This window comes from Toxorhynchites rutilus, chromosome 2, assembly GCF_029784135.1.
Source record: "Toxorhynchites rutilus septentrionalis strain SRP chromosome 2, ASM2978413v1, whole genome shotgun sequence".
Classification (NCBI taxonomy): domain Eukaryota; kingdom Metazoa; phylum Arthropoda; class Insecta; order Diptera; family Culicidae; genus Toxorhynchites; species Toxorhynchites rutilus.
The window spans coordinates 48,378,222-48,404,416 of NC_073745.1; the positions used below are offsets into that span (position 1 = coordinate 48,378,222).

Genomic DNA, 26,195 nt, shown 5'->3' on the forward strand with positions numbered 1-26,195 from the left:
TTGGCTGTCACTTCCCGGTCTTCCCATTTTTTCAACTCGCTTTTCAACACACAGTCGGAGAGTCCACAGAATGGTTCTGGACCAGTGAATGGTGAGTTTGAGCCGTTTCTGGCAAGTTCATTTGCTCGCACGTTGCCCTCTATACCACAATGGCCAGGAATCCAGTACAATTGTACCGAACTTATCTGACTCAATTGCCGTGAAAGTGAAACGCATTTCCAGACAATTTTTGAAGATCACTTGTAGGCATTTAGAGCTTTAAGTGCCGCTTGACTGGCAGAGAATATGCAGATGTTAGCATGTCAGGATTTACTACAGCAAACTATACAGGAACTAGATGATCAATTTCTCATGATAGACGAGAACTAAAATTGTTGATGCATACATTATTTTTCTTTACTAAATCGAAACGTTAAGAAACTGACATTTTTTGGTAGAACTGTTTTTCGGTATGGAGACACCCGTAATTTGACTGCTGACCTGGCATACATTCAACTTTGTTTTATTTGTTTCTATGTATATATAATATTACTACATCATTTCCACTCTTATTTACATTCTTTCATTCATTTGATCACATTTATCGAGCTTCACTCGCGTTGTATCTATTTTGTTGGGAGTATTGTTACATGGATTCCACAAAAATTGTACCGCAACCTTTTGCGGATATCAATTCTCAACGGTATTGCTCAAAATCCAACTATGATGCGATGAAACGCGAGCAAAAACGTCTGGAATGTCGAGTCCGCAGGGAATACCCCACGAAACAATTCCTTGCTGGAGTCCGTTGTGAACGAGGGGACCCCCGGAATCTCCCATGCACATTCCCCTACCGACTGGGGCATAGGTACAGATAGTGTTGTCATGAACACGAACACGCTGAAGAATGGAATGACGAGCGCGACATTCATCCAGAGATATGATGTCTTTCGTCAAAAACTGGAGGTTATCTGGGATACGATCATTCGCTCCAACTCGTCCCCAGCCGGACGCAACAGCATCCTCAGCGCTATCAATGAAATTTGGTTCAAGACCAATAGGTTGCACCAATTCAGTGAACACGATGGGTAACACAGTTTTCACAAGCGATATGTCGTTCGTTAATAAGATAGAATTGTATGATTCATGATTCAAAATATTTTCGACATGGTGAATAACCCCACCATCATTCAGAAGATGGGTTCCAACTACAACGAGAGTATTGCCTGGCGATCGTCCGATAGTACAATGAGCAGCTGACAGGGTCCACCGTTTATTGATGATCGAACCACCACAGAAATGAGAACCGGCAGCGGATTGTAGTGATACCTGGTACGGGAACTGACCAGGTTTAGCGTCCAAGCCTCCAACGATACGTCCTTCCCATTGGAGGTACTCTGCGGGTAGATCTGAATCGAGAGAGTGGATCAGGTATGGGACAGATGTTAGGAACACACTAATCTTGAACACAACTCACCACTGCCGAGCACAGTGACTGCTCCGGCGACCAGAAACACTAAACATAAACGAGACATACTTCGCTTTGAAGTAATTGTTAGCTAGCGGAGCAATCGCTTCTTATATACTTGAGACTTATCAGCTAGATTGAATATTATGAGATTGGCCTGATAACTAATAACTAAAGGGTGTGTCACATCAAATTGCATAACGGAAAAAACGCTGTAGAAATTCGCCCAGTAGACCGATCCTTTTGAAAATTTTAGACAGTAAAATAAAAACTATTAAACAACTTTTGGCATTTTCTTTTTATTCATACTTCGAGCCCAAGCCCGTATGCTCGCACCTTCCTCTTTACCCCGTCCATAAGGTTCTGTACACCGTCAGGTTGTAGTTTTTTTGAACAGAAATCCATTTTCTCTTGAAGTCCGCCTCCGATTTGACAACTTTTGGGTTCTTCCGGAGGGCCTGCTTCATAATCGCCCAATATTTCTCTATTGGACGAAGCTCCGGCGCGTTGGGCGGGTTCATTTCCTTTGGAACGAAGGTGACCCCGTTGGCTTCGTACCACTCCAACACGTCCTTTGAATAGTGGCACGAAGCGAGATCCGGCCAGATGTTAATGACTTGTCTCCTTCATTGAAGCGCAAGGACGAATTGGTCTCAACACTTTCTGGAACTCGCTGTAGATGGGACACATGTCTTCGGTATTTAACGCCTGTTTCTTTCGAAGCAACTATGACGTCTCCACCTTTTCTTTTAATAACTTCAAATATTTTTGGGTCGAAATTAGATGACAACTTGTTCGTCTTCACCATTCTCTTCACCAGTACATCATCACCCACAGAAATAACGTTCGGCTTAGCGTTTCGCCGCTTGTCAGCGTATAGTTTACCTCTCATCTTCAAGTCCTTGTCTCGATCAATAATTTCTTCATCAACATCCTTCGGCTGGTATATACTTGGGAGTCGGTCACGAATATTGTAGCCCAAAAGCATCTCTGAAGGTGTCCTTTTCGTAGTCGAGTGCGGAGATGAACGATACATTAATAAATATTTGTTTAGCTCATTAATCCAATCAGTATTAATTCCTTGACTGATGATCAATCTTTTTAAAATTGATCGATTTTGCCGCTCGACTTCCCCATTCTGTTGTGGCCAGTACGGTGTTGTGGTGATTAGCTTAATATTGTTTGAGTCACAAAATCCTCGAAATTCTTCACTAGAAAATTGAGGTCCGTTGTCTGCTGTTATCGACAACGGCAAGCCAAAGCGCGCAAAAATGGAATCTAATCGCTTTATGGTTTCACTTGAATCCGTCTTGGTCATTATTTCCACTTCTATATAGCGACTGAAGTAATCAACAACAACGAATAGATAATGGCCCGAGGGAAGCGGATCAAGAAAATCAATAGCCACATGTTGCCATGGTCCTGACGGTAATTCTCTGCGTTCCATCGGTTGCGGTGCAGAGGGTGCTGCCACTAGCATACATCCCCGGCAATTCTTAACGTATCTTTCGACATGTGTATCAAGTTTCGGCCACCACACCTTAGCTCTCAATCTCTGTTTCATTATTGTCATACCAGGGTGACCCTCGTGTGCAAGGTCTAAAACTTTCATTCTCAAAGCATCTGGTATAACTATTCGTGTTCCCCGTAACAAGATCGTGCCCACGAAACACAATTCCAAAGCGAATATTTTAAACGGTATGGCATCTTCTGACCATACGTCTTGTTCTAAACCATCTCTGACGGATTGAATCGACTTATCTATCTCAGATGCTTGCTCAATTTCCGTAATCTTCAGCGCGACTGGCCTTGCATTCGAGACAACCCAATGGATATAGTATTCCGCACACTCATCGAACGTCTTGCCAGAGATATTATCCTTAATAGCCAACCGTGATAGAGGATCAGCTATATTCGATTTACCGGGTCGATATGCCACTTTTGCTTTATATGCTTGCAGCCTGACCACCCATCTTTCGATTCGTGCGCAAGGCTTGGACTTTGGATTAAAAATTGCTTCTAAAGGCTTATGATCGGTAATAAGTTCAAATGATCGACCATATAAGTAATAATGGAAGCGTTCAACAGCCCATACGAGAGCCAAAGCCTCTTTTTCTATCTGCGCATAGCGCATTTCCACATCCGATAAGCTCTTACTGGCGTAAGCTATGATTCTAGCGCCTAGTTTATTGACCTGCATTAAAACTGCCCCCAAACCAACTGGACTAGCATCCGCCACCAGTTGGGTTCGATCGTCTATATCGAAATAACCCAACGTTGTTGGACAAAGCATATAATTCTTCAATTTTTCAAACGCTTCCTGCTGTTCGGATCCCCAAACAAAATTCTGCCTCTGTTTCGTTAGTTGACGAAGTGGGTGAGTCAATGTCGCCAAGTTGGGAATAAATTTTCCAACGTAATTCACTAGCCCCAAAAAACTTCTTCTCCGGTTTTTGGCTCCCGAAAACTACGGATTGATTCCAATTTATCTGTGTCTGGCTTAATGCCTTTCGCTGACAAAACGTGTCCTAAAAACTTCATCTCGGTTACGCCATAAACGCATTTGCTTTCATTTAGTGCAACATTGCTCTTCTGCAACCTCTGAAGAACTTTTTCCAGTCGCGAATTATGTTCAGTTTCATTAGCTCGAAACACCATGACGTCATCAATAAAAACTACACATCCGTCGCATCCACTCAGAACCTGTTCCATCGTTTTCTGGAACAATTCAGGTGCGCAGTTTATACCGAACATCAATCGAGTATATCGAAACAATCCTCTTCTTGTGATGAAAGTAGTGATCTCTCGGGACTTCTGTGAAATTTCTACCTGATGAAAAGCACTTTCTACATCCAATCGAGAGAAAACCTTTGCTTTTGCTAGATGCGGTAGAAAATCTTCAAAAGTTGGTAGTGGGTGATTTTCTCTCTCGACCGCCTCGTTCGCCCGTCGCATATCCACGCATATACGCACGTCACTACCATCGCCTTTGGGTACAACAACTACTGGAGATATCCATTTGGCTGGTTCGTTAACTGGCTCAATAATGCCTTTGCTAAGTAAATCATCGATTTTTCTATCAACCAGTTTTTCTAGTGCCACCGGTATACGCCGGTATGGTTGAGCAACCGGTACGATGTCGGTTCTGATAGGGATGTCCACGACAATATCTTTGATTGTTCCAAGTTTACAGGATCCGTTGGCTTCAATTTCATTCACAGGAACGCTTATTCTTAACACTCCCATGTACGTTGCAGTGTCACGACCTATCAAAATTTTACCGTTCCCTTTTATCACATAGAAATTCGTCTCGTCGCTCACATTACCTAACTTGAGCGTTGCACTAAATGCGCCAACCAATAAAAGTGGTTGTCCCCCATAGGCCTTGAATACCTTGGATATTTCACGTCGTTGGTTTGATACGATGACTTTGTTCCTTTTCAAATACTCCCAGTTGGACTGGCTCATTATATTATATTTGGATCCTGAGTCGATCACCGCAGAAACAGAAACGCCACCGATCTCACACTGTAGTTCGTTGTCTTCATCACAAGGAGATACATGAAAAATATACTCTGTTTTGTTGCCAATTGAACTATCATCTACATGCTTCACGATATGTGAGTCACCATCCTTGCCATCTGTCTTGGAAGTTCTCCAGTTTTCTGGACGTCGGAATCTATCCACTCTATTCAGTTGCTTGCTACGGCACTTTATTGCAAAGTGGTTTCTACCACCGCATTTGTTGCACGCTTTCCCTTTTGCTGGGCACTTGTCATCTTTAGCCAGATGACCCATGTAGCCACAGCGATAGCATCCAGACTGTCTTGATTCAGAAAAACGAGCCCTCTTGCCAAAATGAGGTACAACATTGACTTCATTGACATCGCTGACGTGTGATTTAATTGTAGCTTCATTTGTAAACGACTTTTCTTGTTGAGCCACAGTTTCGAAGATCTTGGCCATACTCAGTACTTCTTCGAGGCTAACATCACCTCGCTTTAGCAAGTCACGGCGTAGAATTGATGATTGGCAGTTTTGTATGATTTGATCTTTAATATTCTCATCCACTTTGTCTTCGAAACCACAACGTTCTGCTTGAACCCGCAACCTAATTGTGAATGCATCCATATTTTCACCCCCTTTCTGTTTCATCTGGCGAAATAAATGACGCTCGTACGTCGAATTTTCCTTAGGTAAAAAAAAATCGTTCAGCTTTGCTTTAGCCTCGTCGTAGCTAGTCATGTTTGGTGTATAGTGGTCTACGTTGAGCAGCGGCCCACGCATGTCCGCTTCTGGTAATTCCGGTAATGTCTCGAATAATTGTTGGACCCCTGGTCCCGCATAATGGAGTAATAAATCTTTTTTCCAGTCCTCATCAGTTATGCGGCTGGCTCGCATCATCGTTTCGAATGCTCTGAGCCACCTACGCCATTGGATACCAACATCATCGGTGTAAGAAGCATAGTCGAATGCTTGTAACTGTAATCCCAGCGTTCGAATCATTTCTGTAAAAATATGCAACAAAATAACTGTTACCATTCAGTCTTCAATTTATTGACCTCGAAAATTTTCTTATTCACAGAATATGAAATAATCACGTAATCACCTAATGCTATACTTCTTTCAAATGTTACAATTTTTTTCACAGTGTATTCTGTCTAATAAATTTGAGGAAAAAAACAAAACTATTTACACGATTCAAATACGGTACATATCATTCTAACAAGTTTAATTATCTGTTTATCACTCTCACATTGTATCCAATTGTCAAACTCATGTCAGTGAATCTTATTGGATTAATACCGAATTTCACGCACACATTCTGCCTTCTTATGTATTATCCTTCTACGTATCATTCTAACAAGTTTAGTTTTCTGTTTATCACTCTCACATCGTATCCAATTGTCAAACTCATGTCAGTGTGTCTTATTGGATTAATATCGAATTTCACGCACACATTCTGCCTTCTTGAGCACCGTCGTTTTCGCCTTCTGAGAATAGTATTATTTTTTTTCACCTACACAACAATGAGATAACATAACCAATCTTCCGCATTGAAGCGTGCATTCGTATACAAAACCTTTTCCTGCTCTTTGGCAGAAATGGAATCAGACATTATAACTCCGCATTCAAGCGACTGATCCATTGCAAGTTTTGTTTTTTTCACAGCAATTCCTTCTCCTGCTCTTTCGCAGAATGAAATCAGACATTCAAACTCCGCATTTAAGCGACTGACTCATTTCAAAATTCTACATCACATACTATCTCCTGCTCTTTCGCAGAATGGAATCAGACATTTTACGTCCGCATTTAAGCGACTGATCCATCCCAATTTTGATTTCAACGCACAAATTGGCTTCGGGCTGATTTGTTACCTTTTCTATGTGAAATACTCACCCATTGGACTTGCCATTTTCCTCGTCGCCAAAATGTAGTATTCAACTGGTCGATCGGAGAGAGAGGAAATAAAACCGTGAATCCTGGTCGTTGGTCAAAGTACGAATGCCGTTTATTGTTCCTTCGAGTTAGTGTGTGTGTATCGTTTATAAAGGTAAATTATTATGTAAGGTACTCTAAAGCCAAGATGATTACATTGAGAGGTGAGTAGTGTGACTGCGGATACTACAGTATGTACGCAGACCCTCCCGCTGCTTGGTCCGCTGGACGAATGAATTTGACAAATTCAGCTTATTGGCGACATCCCGGACCGAACTTCTCGGATCACGCCTAAACTGCTTAACTACGCGGTTGTGATCTTTTTCACTGACGGAGCATCCATTTTTGCCGTTCTTCACCTTCCGGTCGATGGTTAGGTTCTCGAAAAACAGTTTTAGTACTCTGCTGACCGTGGATTGGACGATTCCCAGCATCTTACCGATGTCCCGATGTGACAACTCCGGATTCTCGAAATGAGTGCGAAGGATTAATTCACGACGCTCTTTTTCGTTCGACGACATTTTTCCAAATTTACGAAAAATTGACAGTGAAGCATGGCCAACGTGATCTATACACTCTTATCTGATTATAAGCGAAAGCTGAATATATAATTCCTAAAAATTAAATTTCTACGGCGTTTTTTCCGTGATGCAATTTGATGTGACACACCCTTTATGTTGATAAAAATCGCGGTTGTGCTAAAAAATCATTCACTTAGGATTGAAGAATCGATAAAATCGATAGATATCCGTTTCCATAACCGTTTTAAAGAATTTTTACACTACGTCAACACAAATGGAAAATAAAATCGATCAGAACTAGCCGAACTCCGGACAACTTAGTCGCGTCAAAAAAAATTGCTTGAACTAAGTGCTACGTAGAAAGTTTTTCATGATTCCTGGAGAGGCTATAAATTCATGAAAAAAGTGAGCACATGGTACACAAATGCAAATTTGGTTCTTCGCAAGAGTGTATGAGCAGTTTTTGTTTTGCCACATGTAATATAAATTTTAGGGTATTGCTCTTAGAAAGTTGTCTCCTGCATCTTGTATTTCAATTCAAGCAACTGAACACTGCTCGGGAGTACTTTAGTATTCCAATTGTGTCGTTAATTTTTTTTGTGATTCGAATGTCAGAATTTAACAAAAGCAAAATAAACGAAAACGGTTGATACCGAAAATGAATTTCATCATTTAAAATAGCATGACAGTGACAGAATAAACTGTAAATGTCACATGTCACAAATGAAAAAAAATAGGAGTGAGTTATATGTGTGATATAACCGCAACTGAGACGTAAGACTACCGCTAACTTGGTAATCACATGTTTAAAGTTGCATCAGAATCAATTCATAATCAAGTCAGAATGAATGAATGAATGAATGAATAAACCTATATATATATATATATGTATATATATATATATATATATATATATATATATATATATATATATAAATATATATATATATATATATATATATATATATATATATATATATATATATATTTATATTGTCACGACGGGACCCCTCAACACAGTACCACTGTCGATATCGGTACCAGCGACAGCCCTATTTCACTCATCCAAAGGGAACACGCTTGCCAGAAACCGCCTGCTAGAAACTGTACATAAATTCCTTTGTTAATCCCCATATTGGATCGAGCTCTCATCAAAAACAAGCCGTGTAGTGTAGTATCCATCTGAAAGGTTTTTTTTTTAAAGCATTTAATTTAATTTCGATTCCGGAATATTTGGGCCCAATACCGCTTCTGCAACCATAGCCCACCAAATTTGTAAGCAATTGAATTCAATCAGAAGTAATATATTTAATAAAACATTATTTTAAGCGTACACAGAAAAACTTCGTGTTGCTAAAAAGAGTTGGTGACCAAATCCGAAACACAACAATCTTAAAGAAATTTGCGGTATTAGAAGTATGGAAGACCTTAATTCTCCCCGGAACTGTCAGTCCTGTGCCCGGAAGGACTCTGCAGAGGCAGAAATGGTGCAATGTGATGCATGTAAGCTTTGGGAACACTTTAGTTGTGCCGGTTTCGATGATCATATCAAGCAGTCAAGTGCCTCTTACTTCTGCAAGGGATGCGATAAGCAAGGGACGTCCGGTGACGGTGATCATCTTCAAGTTCCCGTTACCGACCATCATCCTGCCAAGGGATCTAAGACAGGTCCGAAAACTAGTTCGAGGAAGGGCTCAAAACATCGAGCGAAGTGCATCGATCCTACTGGAAGCGTATCATCGAGTGTTCATATGACAGTGTTAACAGAACAGCTGAAGCTGAATGAAGAAGAACGGGTCATGAAGGAACAGGAGCTGAAGGAGCAAGAAGAGATGAATAAGCGAATGATGGAAGAAAAAGAGCGCCAGTTAGAAGAGAAGCGGAAGCTTGCAGAAGAGACTAAATTGCTTCGCGAACGCAAGTTGAAAGAAGATTTAGAGCTAAAACAGAAACAACAACGAGCGAGGAGAGAATCGTTTGAAAAGCGTCAGGACATTATCCGAGAAATAGCAGAGGCAAGCAGCCGAGGTGGGTCTGTCGTCAATTCCGAACAATATCCGGTGGCTGTGTGTGGTGACTTGATGGAGATGTTTCACCAGTTTAAGATTCGACATCCAGACTGTCAGTCGCAACGTTTCCTGTCCCGGAAAAGGCCAACTGACACCCCGCAAGTTTACGTCATGGATGTGGGCACTTTTGGATCAACCTGTTTGCCGGCCTCAGCTCAATACATCAAAAATCTTAACGCAAAAGAATCCGCCGAAGAATACCCGCGTGCCGCGGCAGCTATCATCGACAGACACTACGTCGACGACTACTTGGACAGCTTCGAGACCATTCAAAAGGCGATCGACGTAGTGAATGAGGTCAAACTGGTGCACTCTTAAGGAGGCTTCACTCTTCGTCGATTTTTATCAAATGAAATTAAGGTCCTGCAAGAAATCGGCGAGATTGCTGAAGAAGTTTTCAAAAGTTTGGACCTGGAACGAGGTGAGAAAACTGAGTCGGTATTGGGCATGAAATGGATCCCGCGAGACGATCTATTTGTCTACACTTTCGGGGACAGGGAAGATCTGCAACAGATTCTACGTCAAGATCATGTTCCCTCGAAACGTGAGGTTGCCAGACTAGTCATGAGCCTGTTCGAACCACTTGGCTTCATTGCATTTTACCTCGTCTTCGGTAAAATGCTCATTCAGGAGCTCTGGTCCAAAGGGACAGGATGGGACCAGCGAATACCACAAGATATTAACGAACGCTGGCGACTGTGGGCAGATCAGCTTCATAATCTCGATTCGATACGCTGCTACTTCTCCTCGTTTCTTCAGAACGGCTTCGAACATCTACAAATCCATCTATTCGTCGACGCGAGCGAAACCGCTTATGCCTGCATAGTATACTTCCGCTTGAAGACGGCAACCGGCGTGCAAATCGCACTAGCAGGAGCGAAAACCAAAGTAGCCCCCCTAAAAGCTCTGTCAATCCCTCGACTCGAGCTCAAGGCGGCCGTTTTAGGTGCTCGTCTAATGGAGACCATACAGGCATATCACACGTTCCCATTCGAACGCCGCTTCTGCTGGAGCGATGCAAACACTGTGCTCGCGTGGATCCACTCCACCGATCATCGTCGGTACCACAAGTTCGTGGCTATTCGGGTTGGCGAACTTCTAAAAACTACACTGCAGTCAGAGTGGCGATGGGTACCATCGCGGACATAGCCACCAAGTGGCATCACGGCTCACAGTTAACGATGGCCAATGCTTGGTTTCAAGGTCCGAGCTTTCTCTATGAGCCCGAAGAAAGGTGGCCAAATAAAAAAACGAACCCTTCGACTGAAGAAGAGCTGCGACACCCTCACAATCACCTTACTCATTTCATCACCAAAATCACGTTCGACAAATTCAATTTATGGACGAAACTGCAGCGTGTAACAGCGTACGTACTACGATATATCGACAATCTTCGTAAACGGAAAAACGGCGAGAACCTGGAACTCAGCAATCTTACCAGCGACGAGCACCGGCGAGCCGAAGAAACACTCGTGAAAACTGCTCAAGGTGAATTCTATGCGAATGAAATCAACACTCTCTACAAAACTCGAGGCTCGCCCAATGAACGCCATCCCACCGTGAACAAATCCAGTACTATATACACTAGGAGCCCATTTATGGATGAGAAAGGGTTCATCCGGTGCCGCGGCCGTATCGGTGCTGCGCCATATGCACCGATGGAAGCTAAGTTCCCAATCATCTTTCCTAGACAACATCAAATAACCTTCCTCATTGTAGACTGGTACCACCGCCGCTTTCGCCACGCCAATCGAGAGACCATTTTCAACGAGATTCGTCAACGTTTCGAGATAGCTGCTCTCAGACGTCTACTAGATAAAGTCCAACGTGCGTGTCTACACTGCCGCATAGCGAAAGCAAATCCAAGTCCACCAGCGATGGCACCTCTTCCTGAGACCCGTTTGACTGCTTTCCTGCATCCGTTTACTTTCACCGGATTGGACTACTTTGGACCATTAATTGTAAGAGTAGGCAGAAGCAACGTGAAACGATGGGTGGCTCTCTTTACGTGCCTCACCATCCGAGCAGTTCATATGGAGGTAATATACTCGTTAACTACCGAGTCATGCATCATGGCGGTACAACGCTTCGTGGCACGCAGAGGCAAGCCTAGGGAAATTTGGACCGACAACGCCACCTGCTTTCACGGTACACATAACGAGATGAAGGCGCATCAGAAAGCATTGAACATTGCATTGGCGGAAAAATTCACTACCGCTGAGACAACCTGGAAATTTATCCCGCCAGCGTCTCCACACATGGGCGGCGCGTGGGAAAGGCTCGTTCGCTCGGTAAAAGTCGCATTAGGAGCAATCTTGGAAGGCCCACGTAGGCCAGACGACGAGACATTGGAGACAATTCTGTTAGAAGCGGAGGGCATGATTAACGCCAGACCACTCACTTACGTTCCTCTGGAGTCAGCGGATCAGGAGGCTATAACGCCAAACCACTTTTTGTTGGGTAACTCATCAGGTACAAAATTTTTACCAACTGAACCGCTAGACGGCCGCGTAGCGCTCCGAAGCAGCTGGAAAATGGCTAGATGCATTGCCGATGATTTCTGGCGAAGATGGCTCAAAGAGTACCTTCCGACAATTACTAGAAGAGGCAAGTGGTTCGAAGATGTAAGGGACGTGCAGATTGGTGACCTGGTACTAGTAGTTGGCGGAACGGGGCGGAACCAGTGGATAAGAGGTCGGATCGAAGAAGTTTTTCCAGGGCGCGATGGCAGAGTACGACAGGCGTTGGTACGAACGTCTTCGGGAATCTTGCGTAGGCCAGCTGTGAAGTTGGCTGTACTGGACGTCGAGGAACAGAGTAAACCCGGTTCCAGTGATCCAGAAATCTCTTACTCTCACCAAGGTTTACGGGTGGGGGTATGTCACGACGGGACCCCTCAACACAGTACCACTGTCGATATCGGTACCAGCGACAGCCCTATTTCACTCATCCAAAGGGAACACGCTTGCCAGAAACCGTGTAACCCGCGACGCCGGGGAAGCGCGCGAGTTCGTCGCGACCGGGGATTTTGCGCAGATAAGCGGTCGGCTTAAGCGCCACTCCCGCGAGGGAGACCGACCGCCGTGTTTTATCCTTGCCCGGCAATGAGACACCCACTGAGGGCGGGTTTGTCCTTTTTCTCACAAACCCGGTTATTTCCGCGACTCTTCTGCGCTAAGAAGGACCCGCGACACCGTTTGTCCGCGATCCACAATTCAGGCAACAGAGGCAATACGGTTGTTTCCAATGAACACCGTGTATGCCAAAATTCTCATCATTGGACCTACGCAATGATGCCAAACCCACCCACCTTGAAGTTTCAGAGGACGAGGTGCGGGGGTTGAAAAGTTGTCCACAACAGAAGAGGAGCCCCAACCCTGGGCTCGTGACCTATCTGAAAATTGTATCGGGTGTTTAGGCTACCGCTAGCCAGTAAATGCACAACATTTATGTCTACTTCAAATTACATTGATTCTTTAAACATTTATTAAGTTCTCCACATCTTCCCACGAATCTAGGTTGTATTCACATCTATATTACATACGAAATCATCACAACAAATAACGAAAAATAATGGTTACTAAATTTATTTCCCTAAATCCTCATATGGGTTTCGAACACCGGACCCTGGAATTCAAGCCCAGCGATCTTACTATCGAGTCTAATTCTCCATCTTGTGTGAACCCTTCTTGCTAGCGAGCAGCATGTGCACGCTGACGGTATTGCTCTATGCTTCTAAATTGTGTGGCATTTTTTTGTGTGGCTTTGTTAATTTGTGTGTGGTTTTTATTTTTGACCTTAACCCTACATGCGCATGTTATTTTTAGGGTGAAAGAAGTTTTGTACTCACACTACCTAGGCTTTACGTGCATCTACTTTACCGCCGTTCCACGGTAGGCGATGAATGACGAGTCCGTAGGCGTAGATGATGGGACGTAGACGTTGAATGCGCATCCGACGTGTAGTGGTGCCGTGCTGCGCCTTCCCTTGATTCGAGTGACGATTCGCGCTTCGCGCGGCCACCTGGTTTGACTGATGTGGTGGCGAAGATCCAATCTTCGATCATGGGGTCAGGATACGGCTCCTTCCTACACACAACAAAGATTAAAACACCACACATATGCCACAATTAATTTTAGCATCAGCCACATGTCTTGGAGCTCTAAGCTTACCTTTGATTTCGCTAAACGGGAACACAAGCGAAGAATTACACTTTTCGATTTCTCGGAAAAACTTATTTTAAACTAACTAAACATGAAACAAAGAGACAAAAAAAACAGAAAAAAAACCAAAAAAACTTTAGTCTACTGACTAGCACGTGTAGCCTTTCACCTACGGTACCTTTTTACCGTCCACTCGCGATGCAAAAAAAAACTGGTCCGCCCTGCCTATTCCACGGTCGAAGTCGGAATGGGCAAGCATATCTCAAGATCCTCAGATCAGCGAGACATTCATTGGAACCGGAATTACGTAATAGTTAACGATGTTAACTATTCCGTATTCACACCGAAATTCCCCTGCGCTTTCATTGGTCGCGCATTCAAGCATTTGCGGGCGATACCCTTTAACCTCCCGAGCAGAGTTCAAGTCGAAGCGCTCGCCGGGTTTTGAAATTTGAAGAACAAGAAAACCCCGCCGAAAGACTCTGCTATTTGGGGGAAATATCCAAATGAAAAAATAGCAAAAAAAAGAAAGCATGAGTCTTTCGGAGTGTTGGTATGTGGGTGTCTTGGCTAAAACAGCCGCCCAGTCACATCCAGCACCCATTATGGCTAGTTGCTCAAATCTAAAATCGGGAGCGGCACTCGCGTTGCCAAACATCCAATACATAGAAAGAAGAGAGAATCCCAGATCCACACAGGAGAGATTGTGTTGGATCTGAAATTCAAAATAACGAAACGAGGGGCTTCCAAAAGTCGAAATCAGTACCGTGCTACATCATTCCCTGCTTAATTTTCGAAAATTTGATTGGCCTGCACCAATCAAATTTTCGAAGGCGAAAATAGAGTCTCCCTTTGCAGAATTGTTCAGTAACATTTTCGGGGTCATATGTGGTCATCGTCAAACTGAATTGACTCATCCTCTATTTCCAGTATCAGATCAATTTATCTGTCTGTAACTGACCATCAACGCTTTGCAGCTCCGGTCTCCAGCGAAATGTCATGTGAAACCCTGCAAAGGTTAACTCTAAACGCCCATCAAAAATTACTGGTATTATAGAGAACTAACTAACCGAAAACTACTGAACTGAGAGACAAGAAAAAACCCGAAAAAAAAATATCAATCGATCTGACCTTCCAGGGCTACTATTTAGTTGACAATCCTATTTACACAAAATGAAGAAAAAATATACTCGAAATTACCCAAAACTATAACTAAAATCTTTACATCCTCCACTTCTCATAAATAGAAGTATTTCTGGAGATGTAAAAAAGAACGTACTATCGACCTACGTCGAAAAAATAACTCGATGAATATTGTTCATTCCGACCTCAGAACTTTATCCAAGTAAAAAGGAATGAAAACAATATCCATCTTAAATTTGCCCGAAATTTCTTCGGATATGGAAACTACTCTGGAAGGATCCAAAGATTTCCTGCTCCCATCCGAAGAAAGATCTTAAAGTTCGTCATTCTCAATCGTTGGCATGCTACCAACGATTAGATGACCTTTTTCCTAACAAAATTACAAAACAAAACTAAATATTCAACCAATCAAACATTCACGCACCCCTCGCTTACAAGCGATGTACACTCATTCTCCCCAATACACTCACACCATTCACTCACGCTATTGCCAACCAAACAGTGTTTGAGAAGTAAACAAACCGGTGCGAAGGTTTGTCAGGGCAGTGTAATTTAATTTTTATTTTAATTCTTACACGGACGATTCCGTGTATAAGGGGAAAAAAAAACTTTGTGGAACGATATGGACGGAAAAAGAAAAAGGAAAGTAGAAATGGTGAGTCGTTCCAATTTTACGATGTTAAGCTTTTTTCTCTTCTCTTTTTTTCAGATTAGGTTCGACAAGGGGAGCAGCATCATCGATTGGACTGGAATGTTGCTGGGGAAACGACCGAACGAAGGACGAGGACGACTAGGATGGGGACCAAAACACCGGAAAGGGCTAGGACAGGACAATTCTCGACAACAACTGGAGGAAACAGAGGACTTAACAAGGATATTCGAGAAATTAATCCAAGAAAAACAAACGGAAAACGGGAAAGGATGGCAGCAGCTATGGACAACAACTGAAAAATACATCACATCAACGGGAGCATCTGGGACAGGACACTGATTCGGGACTATTCTACAGGATGGGACAAAGGATGCGAGCTGGAGGACAGTGACGAACCGGAACCACAACGATAATAATAACAAGTAACTTATTAAATCTGAATATTTATTAATTTTTACATATTATTTTAGGAACTAAAGTGACGAAAACATAATAAACTAAACCGAGAGAATTTCTTCGAACAAAAACAAAAAATAAACTGGAACGGAAAAATAACGAGAGAACAAAAACACGCGAAAAAAATATGGGAACAAACAAAGAAAAAACCGTGAGTGACTATATTTTTAAATAAATTAACTAACTAACCTAACTAGATATAAGACTAATACTAGAAAATAAGGGTTAGGGAACTAGGAAAAACTAATAAACTAATCTACTACTAATTTATACAAGTATTTACAACCCGAGTCGCGTCTTCCACTTGACTCGGTTCCGAAGGTGGAACTCTTGTCTGGTCTTTTCGTTGGGATTCCCGTTAGTCGTCACTTCGGATACATAGCTTTCAAAAAAAACTTGATTCTACGGAATCAACCAATCGAGAGGTTTATCAAGTCTCTTCTTCTTCGGACTGCTCTCTAGTGCTGAGGCGCTCTACTCTTCGTTTCTTCACAAAGTCCACTACTGATAATTTCGAAAGTCATCATCAGTGCTCGCTTTACGCTTCACGGTACCATGACCGCTACTTTGCACAGGTCATAGCTCCGACTCGTTCATTTTCTTCGTGAACTTTGCTACTTTTCCCGGGTCATTGTGAGCTCTCAACTCAGACTTCAAGCAATCTTCCAAAGAATCAACGATTCCTCAATCGATGGGATTCGACGTAGGACTTTCCACATAGGTGTGTTTTTTGTTATTAGTTCCTTCATGAAAGGTACATAGCTTGAACTTTTAACATATACACACGAATATACACATAGGAAGAAGGATTATGGAGAGGCGAACAGAGAAGGATGCCTATCTATCACGTCTTCTGCCTTGTGTCAACACATTATTGTCCAGATTTCTCTCATTTCTATTATGAACAGTACAACGTTCACAGCTTCGTGTCGTTCTGCCCATATTTCCGCAACCATAACAGAAAATTAATTTCCGTTCATTACAGTTCCTCCAACAATGCCCCTGTTGTTGACAATTCCAACAGGTCTTTGTGGTACTAGAATTTCTCGTTCTTCTTCTATCTACTATCCAATTGGCTTCTTTATTTCTGCTTTCCATCGTCTCAATGCAATGGATTGGTTTTAGAGTGGAACTTTCCCATGCCTTTTGGAGGGCAGAATCAGTTGCATCGATTCGATAATTCAGGTCCATCAAATGGTCCAGATCATTCACATCAATAATAGAGATCCTTGAACGATAATGTTGTCTCATATTATCGAAAATAATTTCGAATTTTCGTCGCTTTGAAAGTGGTTTTGACAGCATTTTATTGAGCTGTTCAATTCCCTCCACAAATGCAACGAATGTTTCATCTCGACGCTGCTTTCGGTCGAATATATTCTGACGGATTGCTTGATCGTAATTAGGGTTACCGAAACGATTCCTAATCCGACGTTCAAACGAATCCCAATCATTCAACTCGTCTACGTACGTGAAGAACCATTCTAGCGCTGATCCATCCAACAGTACATGAATTCTTTTCAGAATATCCTTAGCAGGCACGTCCTCTCTATACGCAATTTTCTCCAAATGATACAAAAAACATTCAACGCTCAATGTTCTAGGATGGCCTGAGAACCTTAACTTCCATTTCTCTATTCTGTCTCTTATGTTATCTCTATTATCCTCGAAGTAGTGTCGTTTTCTTCTTCGTTGTCTAGCTTTACTTATATTGGAAAACTGGGATTTTATTGAAGAATCCGAATCATCTGCGTCAACATTTCCTCTAATTCTTTTTTCCTTTGATAATCTATTTTGACATGGATCTATTTCATCCTCTTCCTGACTGCTTTCTGCACTTTCCTGACAAAGTTGGTTGGATGTGTTTCCCTCATCATTCTGTATTGAAACATTGTTTTTCTTAGTTGCCTCTTTCATCGTCAGATTTGATATAAGATCTCCTAATGTTCTCTCCAGATATGCGACCTTTTCGCGTAATTCAGCTATTTCTTGTAGCATTTTTGTTTCATTATTTACTTCAATTTTAGTTCTTCGCGAATCCGACTCTCTCGGACACTCTACCTCTAACATCGCATTGACATTCGTACTATCATTTTCCGCTTTACCTGATACTTTATTCGCATCATATTCTTTAATCATTTTACTTAAACAACGCAACACTCCATCTTTCAGCAGCTGTTCCCCTTCATCGATAACCGTACATCTTTCTGTTCTATACCTGTAATGTATCAACTTGGATTTCTGATACGGCTCAAACCCTTTCTGTTTGACTTCCCTTCCAATCGCCGCCACATTTTTTTCGAGGACATTGAGTTCATCTCGGATATTGATGGACGAAGAGTATTTGCGTCCTGACTTCGCATCCGATTTGAAAAGCTTTCTCAAACGCCGTTGCTTCCCTAAAAGGTCTAGACCAACCATATTCTCATCGAGTTGATTCCGAATACGTAGTTCGTAATCAATTTCCTCCAAGCTGAGATGCTCAGTACAAGGGAATTCCATCTTGAATCGTTCAAATAACACCACTAATATTCGATAATCAATTTATTTTCAGGGTAAAAATGATGCAGCTGATAGGTGACGGATTGTTTAAATCTTCAAAAAGATGTCAAAAATACAGTGCTTGAAAAATGCCGAAAAAATGTCAATGTTCTAAAGAAAAAAAAACTTAGAAGTGATCAAATAGAAAAACAAATTGCCCGATATCGTTTCATATAGATGGCGAGGAATGATGAATGTGCCATGAAGACTAGATGCGAGATGTTTGTATAATTCACTTGAAGACCCTTTTATAACTAATTTAAAAAATGTATAATCGTTGAAAGAAATCTTAATAAAAAAATAAACAAAATTTATAATTCAATATTACACCGATATTAAATATTAAATTTCTATACTACAAAAATAATTATTTTCACCGAAAACAAATTTTCCCGAAAAACTGGAAAAATCAATATAATTTTCCAAAATAAATTTCCCAAAATTATTTTTCAAATGACCGTAAATGTCGTGCCAAGCCCCACGTTGGGCGCCAAATGTAACCCGCGACGCCGGGGAAGCGCGCGAGTTCGTCGCGACCGGGGATTTTGCGCAGATAAGCGGTCGGCTTAAGCGCCACTCCCGCGAGGGAGACCGACCGCCGTGTTTTATCCTTGCCCGGCAATGAGACACCCACTGAGGGCGGGTTTGTCCTTTTTCTCACAAACCCGGTTATTTCCGCGACTCTTCTGCGCTAAGAAGGACCCGCGACACCGTTTGTCCGCGATCCACAATTCAGGCAACAGAGGCAATACGGTTGTTTCCAATGAACACCGTGTATGCCAAAATTCTCATCATTGGACCTACGCAATGATGCCAAACCCACCCACCTTGAAGTTTCAGAGGACGAGGTGCGGGGGTTGAAAAGTTGTCCACAACAGAAGAGGAGCCCCAACCCTGGGCTCGTGACCTATCTGAAAATTGTATCGGGTGTTTAGGCTACCGCTAGCCAGTAAATGCACAACATTTATGTCTACTTCAAATTACATTGATTCTTTAAACATTTATTAAGTTCTCCACATCTTCCCACGAATCTAGGTTGTATTCACATCTATATTACATACGAAATCATCACAACAAATAACGAAAAATAATGGTTACTAAATTTATTTCCCTAAATCCTCATATGGGTTTCGAACACCGGACCCTGGAATTCAAGCCCAGCGATCTTACTATCGAGTCTAATTCTCCATCTTGTGTGAACCCTTCTTGCTAGCGAGCAGCATGTGCACGCTGACGGTATTGCTCTATGCTTCTAAATTGTGTGGCATTTTTTTGTGTGGCTTTGTTAATTTGTGTGTGGTTTTTATTTTTGACCTTAACCCTACATGCGCATGTTATTTTTAGGGTGAAAGAAGTTTTGTACTCACACTACCTAGGCTTTACGTGCATCTACTTTACCGCCGTTCCACGGTAGGCGATGAATGACGAGTCCGTAGGCGTAGATGATGGGACGTAGACGTTGAATGCGCATCCGACGTGTAGTGGTGCCGTGCTGCGCCTTCCCTTGATTCGAGTGACGATTCGCGCTTCGCGCGGCCACCTGGTTTGACTGATGTGGTGGCGAAGATCCAATCTTCGATCATGGGGTCAGGATACGGCTCCTTCCTACACACAACAAAGATTAAAACACCACACATATGCCACAATTAATTTTAGCATCAGCCACATGTCTTGGAGCTCTAAGCTTACCTTTGATTTCGCTAAACGGGAACACAAGCGAAGAATTACACTTTTCGATTTCTCGGAAAAACTTATTTTAAACTAACTAAACATGAAACAAAGAGACAAAAAAAACAGAAAAAAAACCAAAAAAACTTTAGTCTACTGACTAGCACGTGTAGCCTTTCACCTACGGTACCTTTTTACCGTCCACTCGCGATGCAAAAAAAAACTGGTCCGCCCTGCCTATTCCACGGTCGAAGTCGGAATGGGCAAGCATATCTCAAGATCCTCAGATCAGCGAGACATTCATTGGAACCGGAATTACGTAATAGTTAACGATGTTAACTATTCCGTATTCACACCGAAATTCCCCTGCGCTTTCATTGGTCGCGCATTCAAGCATTTGCGGGCGATACCCTTTAACCTCCCGAGCAGAGTTCAAGTCGAAGCGCTCGCCGGGTTTTGAAATTTGAAGAACAAGAAAACCCCGCCGAAAGACTCTGCTATTTGGGGGAAATATCCAAATGAAAAAATAGCAAAAAAAAGAAAGCATGAGTCTTTCGGAGTGTTGGTATGTGGGTGTCTTGGCTAAAACAGCCGCCCAGTCACATCCAGCACCCATTATGGCTAGTTGCTCAAATCTAAAATCGGGAGCGGCACTCGCGTTGCCAAACATCCAATACATAGAAAGAAGAGAGAATCCCAGATCCACACAGGAGAGATTGTGTTGGATCTGAAATTCAAAATAACGAAACGAGGGGCTTCCAAAAGTCGAAATCAGTACCGTGCTACAACCGCCTGCTAGAAACTGTACATAAATTCCTTTGTTAATCCCCATATTGGATCGAGCTCTCATCAAAAACAAGCCGTGTAGTGTAGTATCCATCTAGAAGGTTTTTTTTAAAGCATTTAATTTAATTTCGATTCCGGATTATTTGGGCCCTATACCGCTTCTGCAACCATAGCCCACCAAATTTGTAAGCAATTGAATTCAATCAGAAGTAATATATTTAATAAAACATTATTTTAGCTTTAAGCGTACACAGAAAAACTTCGTGTTGCTAAAAAGAGTTGGTGACCAAATCCGAAACACAACATATATATATATATATATATATATATATATATATATATATATATATATATATATATATATATATATATATATATATATATATATATATATATATATATATATATATATATATATTTATATATATATATATATATATATATATATATATATATATATATATATATATATATATATATATATATGTATATATCAAAATGGATTTCGGTCTGTCTGTCTGATTCTGATTCTCGGCTACTACTGAACCTATCGACATGAAAATTGGTATATAGAGGTTTTGGGGTCGGGGAAGGTTATTATGATAGTTCGAGACCTCTCCCCCTCTCTAAGGCGGGGGAGGGGGGCTTCCATAGAAAACTAATCAATCAAATGGAGCAAAATTTGGCATGTGAAGGTTTTAGTGGGCCTAAAAACGTTTCCATGGTGAATAGACACTCCTCCGCATAACACAAGCACTAATCAAGAAAATGGAATCAAACTTGGCATATACAAGTTTTAGGGATCGATAAACGATTCTGCGTGGTTCGACACTCGAGAAATTATGAAGCAAATGGAACCAATTTCGGCATATGGAGGTTGTAGGGGGCAATAAATGTTTCTATGGTGGTATGACACCCCTCTCTTCTTCTCTTTATTCTATCATATTTTCTGTATCAAACATTTATTCCATGTAACGGAGAAACATGTTACCACTTGCAAGGTTGAAAAATCTTGAACGAGGATTGTGTCTGAAAATAATCTGATATTATAATGACGAGTTTTGGTCGATGTACTAGGAATTTTATAGTAAAAGGTGATAAAAAATAAAATAAGTGGGTTATATCTATGATATAACCGCAAGGTTAACGTTGGACTACCTTAGCTTAGCAATTATTTGATGGTATTGATTAAATTCTTGATTGAATGTAACAATTTCCGAATTTAATTGAATTCAATATATTTGCTTTGTGAGTAAAAATTAATGACAGTCCTTTTACGTTTGGTATGATGATTAGGACAAAATATGTGAACGGGAAAATTATTAAACGATTATTTTATTTTACATTTCACTCTGAAGTTTGCATCTCTGAAGTGTACGTACTTCTCGAAACGCGAATTTGCTTGAAACTTGAAAGTTCATTCGTCTCTAGTGTATGCATGTTTTTCCCAGGTTCCTAAGTTTAGAAGACCGTCTGATGGAAACATATTCTAGTCTGCACAAAGGCAAGCGAGTACAAAAGTACTCGCAGTTTCCATTTATTTGCAAAACCGATTTCTCCAGACACCTTGGTTTTAAAGGTTGTGTTAGGGAAACACATTTCGGTCGGAAGAAAAATATCCCCGACTTGAATGAATTTGCAATGCCGATTTCCTCCAGGCACCAAGGTTTTGAAATCTCTGTTAGGGAACACATTTCTGTGGGATCAAGAGCTCCCTAAACTTTCACGTATTTTCAAAGCCGATTTCTCCAACGCTGCTTGGTTTTGAAGTCTGTGTTAGGGAACACATTCCGGTGAGAACAAAAATCCCCACACTTTCATGTATTTGGAATGTTGATTTCCCCAAGGCTGCTTGGTTTTGATGGCTGTGTTGGGGAAGCTGTAAATCAGGCCAATCAAAACGAGGTAGTTAGGGCGTTTAGATAACTCTCAACATTTTACAGTTATTCAATTGTTTATCTAATGAAGAATAACACTTTATTAATTGCGATAGATGCGTAGAAATATTCCCTACCAATTGATGCAAACATCTTTCCGATCCAGTAAGAAATGTTCCAGTTATAAGCATTAGAAATCTTTCATTTTTTTCCTGCATGTTCTGTGTTTAGGTTTTCATTTTACCCCCCATATATTCCTGTTAGACGTAGTCCCACGTCAAAATTTAATAATTGAAATTATAATTTCACTCAAAAATAAAGTCATTATTGTCGAAAATAGTTTGTAAGCTGGTAAATAACAAGTAGAGGTACCGCGCGTGCAGTGATCGAGTGCGGATGTGTTTGTCGTTCGCTCCGTGTATTTCGTGTTCTTGTAAGCTGTTCCCAAAATAGTTCGAAGAGCGTATGAAGGAAGAATTTGCAGTCGTGAAGTGGAATTAAAATGTGTTTTTGTAAATAGATAAATTAGAGAAAACTGTTGCAATGTGTTGAACAAGCGAATTGATGTGTGGCGTGCAAAGTTTTACGAAGCGCTCATTTTGTTTGTCCCTCATGTGTATCGGTACACGAGCTCTGTCCCATGTGATGCGAAGGAATCTTCAGAGAGAGCATCGAAGTACAGTTACACCGTAGTACGAGACCAGTGTTACTCTAGCAAATGGATAAGTTTAACAAGCTACGATATTTTACCTAAATCACCTTTTTTTAGTGTTTGTATTTTTCTGTGTTTGTATCTTTCTGTCGTCGCAGCCGTTTTTTATTGTTCAGAGTTCCGTGTCAATTAAGCACATCACCGCACATCATCAAATTATCTCTCTCTCTCCTTCTTTTCTATCCTATTTACACAAGATAGAATAGTGTGTTTGATTTATACTCTCGAGTTCCTCTCCGTAACGTTTTCTAGAAGCATTATTCACACCGCTTCTTTCTTCGCTAGGACGAAGAGTCTCTGTTCGTTCGTTAGCTTATCACAGCTAAAGAACAGATGAATCACTAGTTATTTAAATTTCTGTTAGTCTTCTCAATGAATAGTAAATATCGCTAACCGTAACTGTAGAGTGGGAAAGGAAATTATTTGCATTTGTATGCGTTGCAGCTTGCGTTGTTGAACAATAATGAACCCCTTTTACTTATCCGAGTTGTCCTAGAAAGTGTCACGCCACGCTAGTGTTGGAAGATTGTCTGTAATAGCCCTAATTCGGATTTCACATTGTAGTTCGCACGGAAATAGTTTTTGATGGTGTGCTAAACGTGTACATGTATGTATTTTTATTCAAATTTTGACTTTGTTATGGATTTTGTACTTTATGATTATTTGAAATTTCTTTTGCCTGATTTTTATTTTACGGATTCCAGGTTTATGATCTAATTTATACTTCAAAAATAGTTTTACTTCAGATCATGATCCTCTATTATTGAGGTTCATTTCTAAATTTAGATAAAAAATATATTCAGATTTGTGATTATGGATTCAGATCCCTGACGTCCGAATGAGATTAAAAAATACAAGTTTTGTTCTAAATATTCAAGTTCCTGTTTCGAGTCTCCAGATTCCAAACTTCCTTAACAGGGACACTGCATACGGTTATGTTTATAATCATTTAATCATACGATGTTGATCAGGCAGCTATCGATTACGGAAAGGCTTTTTCACACCGTCTTTTGTGGCAGTTAGGAATATGGGGATGAATCAAATGTGTTAATTTGAGTGTTCTGTGTCTGCCTTTAGTTATATGTGGTATATGTTTGAAGGCACATGAAATATTTTTTATATCTGAATGTAGAGTACTTTTGACAAAGATATTTTACCAGCAATTGGGTTCAGATATCACATAAAGATCAACACGGAAAGGAAAGAAGACGGAATGTTAATTGTGCCGATACCAATTTTTAAAAATGACACCGCGAAGTCTTCAAAATCATTTTCAAATTTCCTCATTACAATTTCTGACTTCACTTCGTTTTTTTGTTGCTTTTTCATGTTGTTTTGATTTAATCATATTTATCAACAGGAGATTCGACGAATCTCACAATCTGATTTGTCGGAATCTTTCCTTCTCATTCGGGTAAATTTTGCATTCGGGTATTCGTTACATTCGGGTATGTGTTACATTCGGGTAAATGTGTTTCGGGTAAACGTGTTTCGGGTGAATGGGACACAACCGTTGTGCAGACACTCTTGATGCGCGCTGAATGGGGGCATGACGGGAGAAAGTCGGGACTTAACGTGTTAAAATCAAAACACTAAAAATAAAAAAAAACAAAAAAATTTAAATAATCAAAACTTTAAAAATCTAAAAATCAAAAAAATTAAAATCTGAAAATCTAAAAATTTCAAAATTTAAAGATTTAAAAATTCTAAAATTTCAAAATTTCAAAACTCTAAAATCTAAAAATTTAAAAAATTAAATATTTCAAAACATTAAAATTTAAAAATTTAAAAAATTAGAAACTAAAAAATTAAATATTAAAAAAATCAAATTTAAGATTTTAGAATCACATCACTTACCGCAGTGAATCCTGATTTTTGCTTAACCATTCCCACTAACAACTATCCCTTCCATGATAAACGCTAGGGAACCACGCTATAGAGGCGACCCTTCTGGCCTTCGTGCGGCGAATATCATACTAACATTCCTTCCCTTCCTCTGGTGACTGTAAGGACGTGGCCGGCGTCGTTATTGACCATTCAAAGCTCGAATCACCGAAAATTGCACAACGAGAATGATTTGCTAGTCCCAAGCGTCATTCTGTGTGTTCTTTGTGCAATTTGGTTGGTTCAGGTCAATCACGGAGAGCAACTACGTATTGTACAGACTACCCAAGCTCAAGCTCAAAGCTCAAGCTCAAAGCTCAAGCTGGTAATTAACAAGTAATGTAATTCAAATACTTGGAAGCCCCCCGACAACCGCCCGAAATCAAATGATTACCGGTGAACAGTGGAAGAAAAAACAGAGTAAACAGGAAGAGAAATCTGAGTATTGAAATATGGAAGATTACGACAGTTTTTACGTCATGTACGTCTATCCAGTAACAGCTACATTACTAAAGGAACTGATAAAGCTATATTAGACGTATTCGGCTAATCTCATTTCCTCAATGAGAGATGCACCTGTCGAAGTCGAAAATGTAACCAAAGTTGGCATGTGTATTTGTCATTGATGCCGTTTACCACTCGGACACGGCACTCAACTTCGATTTTCCCTTACGCATTTTATCACTATGAGAAAACGAAAAGTGCGTGAAATCCATTGCAAAATTGGATAATCTGGCAATAAAGCAATGACCTGCACCACCGTAAAAATCATTCGACTAAGGATTACATTGTATCAAACCCTCAAAAGATATGATATCAATGGCAGCAGGTCTGCCG

At 41.0% G+C, this 26,195-nt stretch overlaps 2 long non-coding RNA genes across 2 annotated transcripts; both read right to left on the reverse strand.

The window, feature by feature from the left end:
• Window positions 1–13,227: 13,227 nt before the first annotated feature.
• LOC129770247 (uncharacterized) lies at window positions 13,228–14,384 on the reverse strand. Its single transcript, XR_008742079.1, has 3 exons — window positions 13,818–14,384; window positions 13,649–13,724; window positions 13,228–13,564 (listed from the first exon to the last, which is right to left on the reverse strand). It is a non-coding gene; the product is annotated as an uncharacterized LOC129770247 (long non-coding RNA).
• Window positions 14,385–19,699: 5,315 nt separating this feature from the next.
• Window positions 19,700–20,856, reverse strand: LOC129770246 (uncharacterized). The gene is made up of 3 exons (XR_008742078.1): window positions 20,290–20,856; window positions 20,121–20,196; window positions 19,700–20,036 (listed from the first exon to the last, which is right to left on the reverse strand). It is a non-coding gene; the product is annotated as an uncharacterized LOC129770246 (long non-coding RNA).
• Window positions 20,857–26,195: the final 5,339 nt, after the last annotated feature.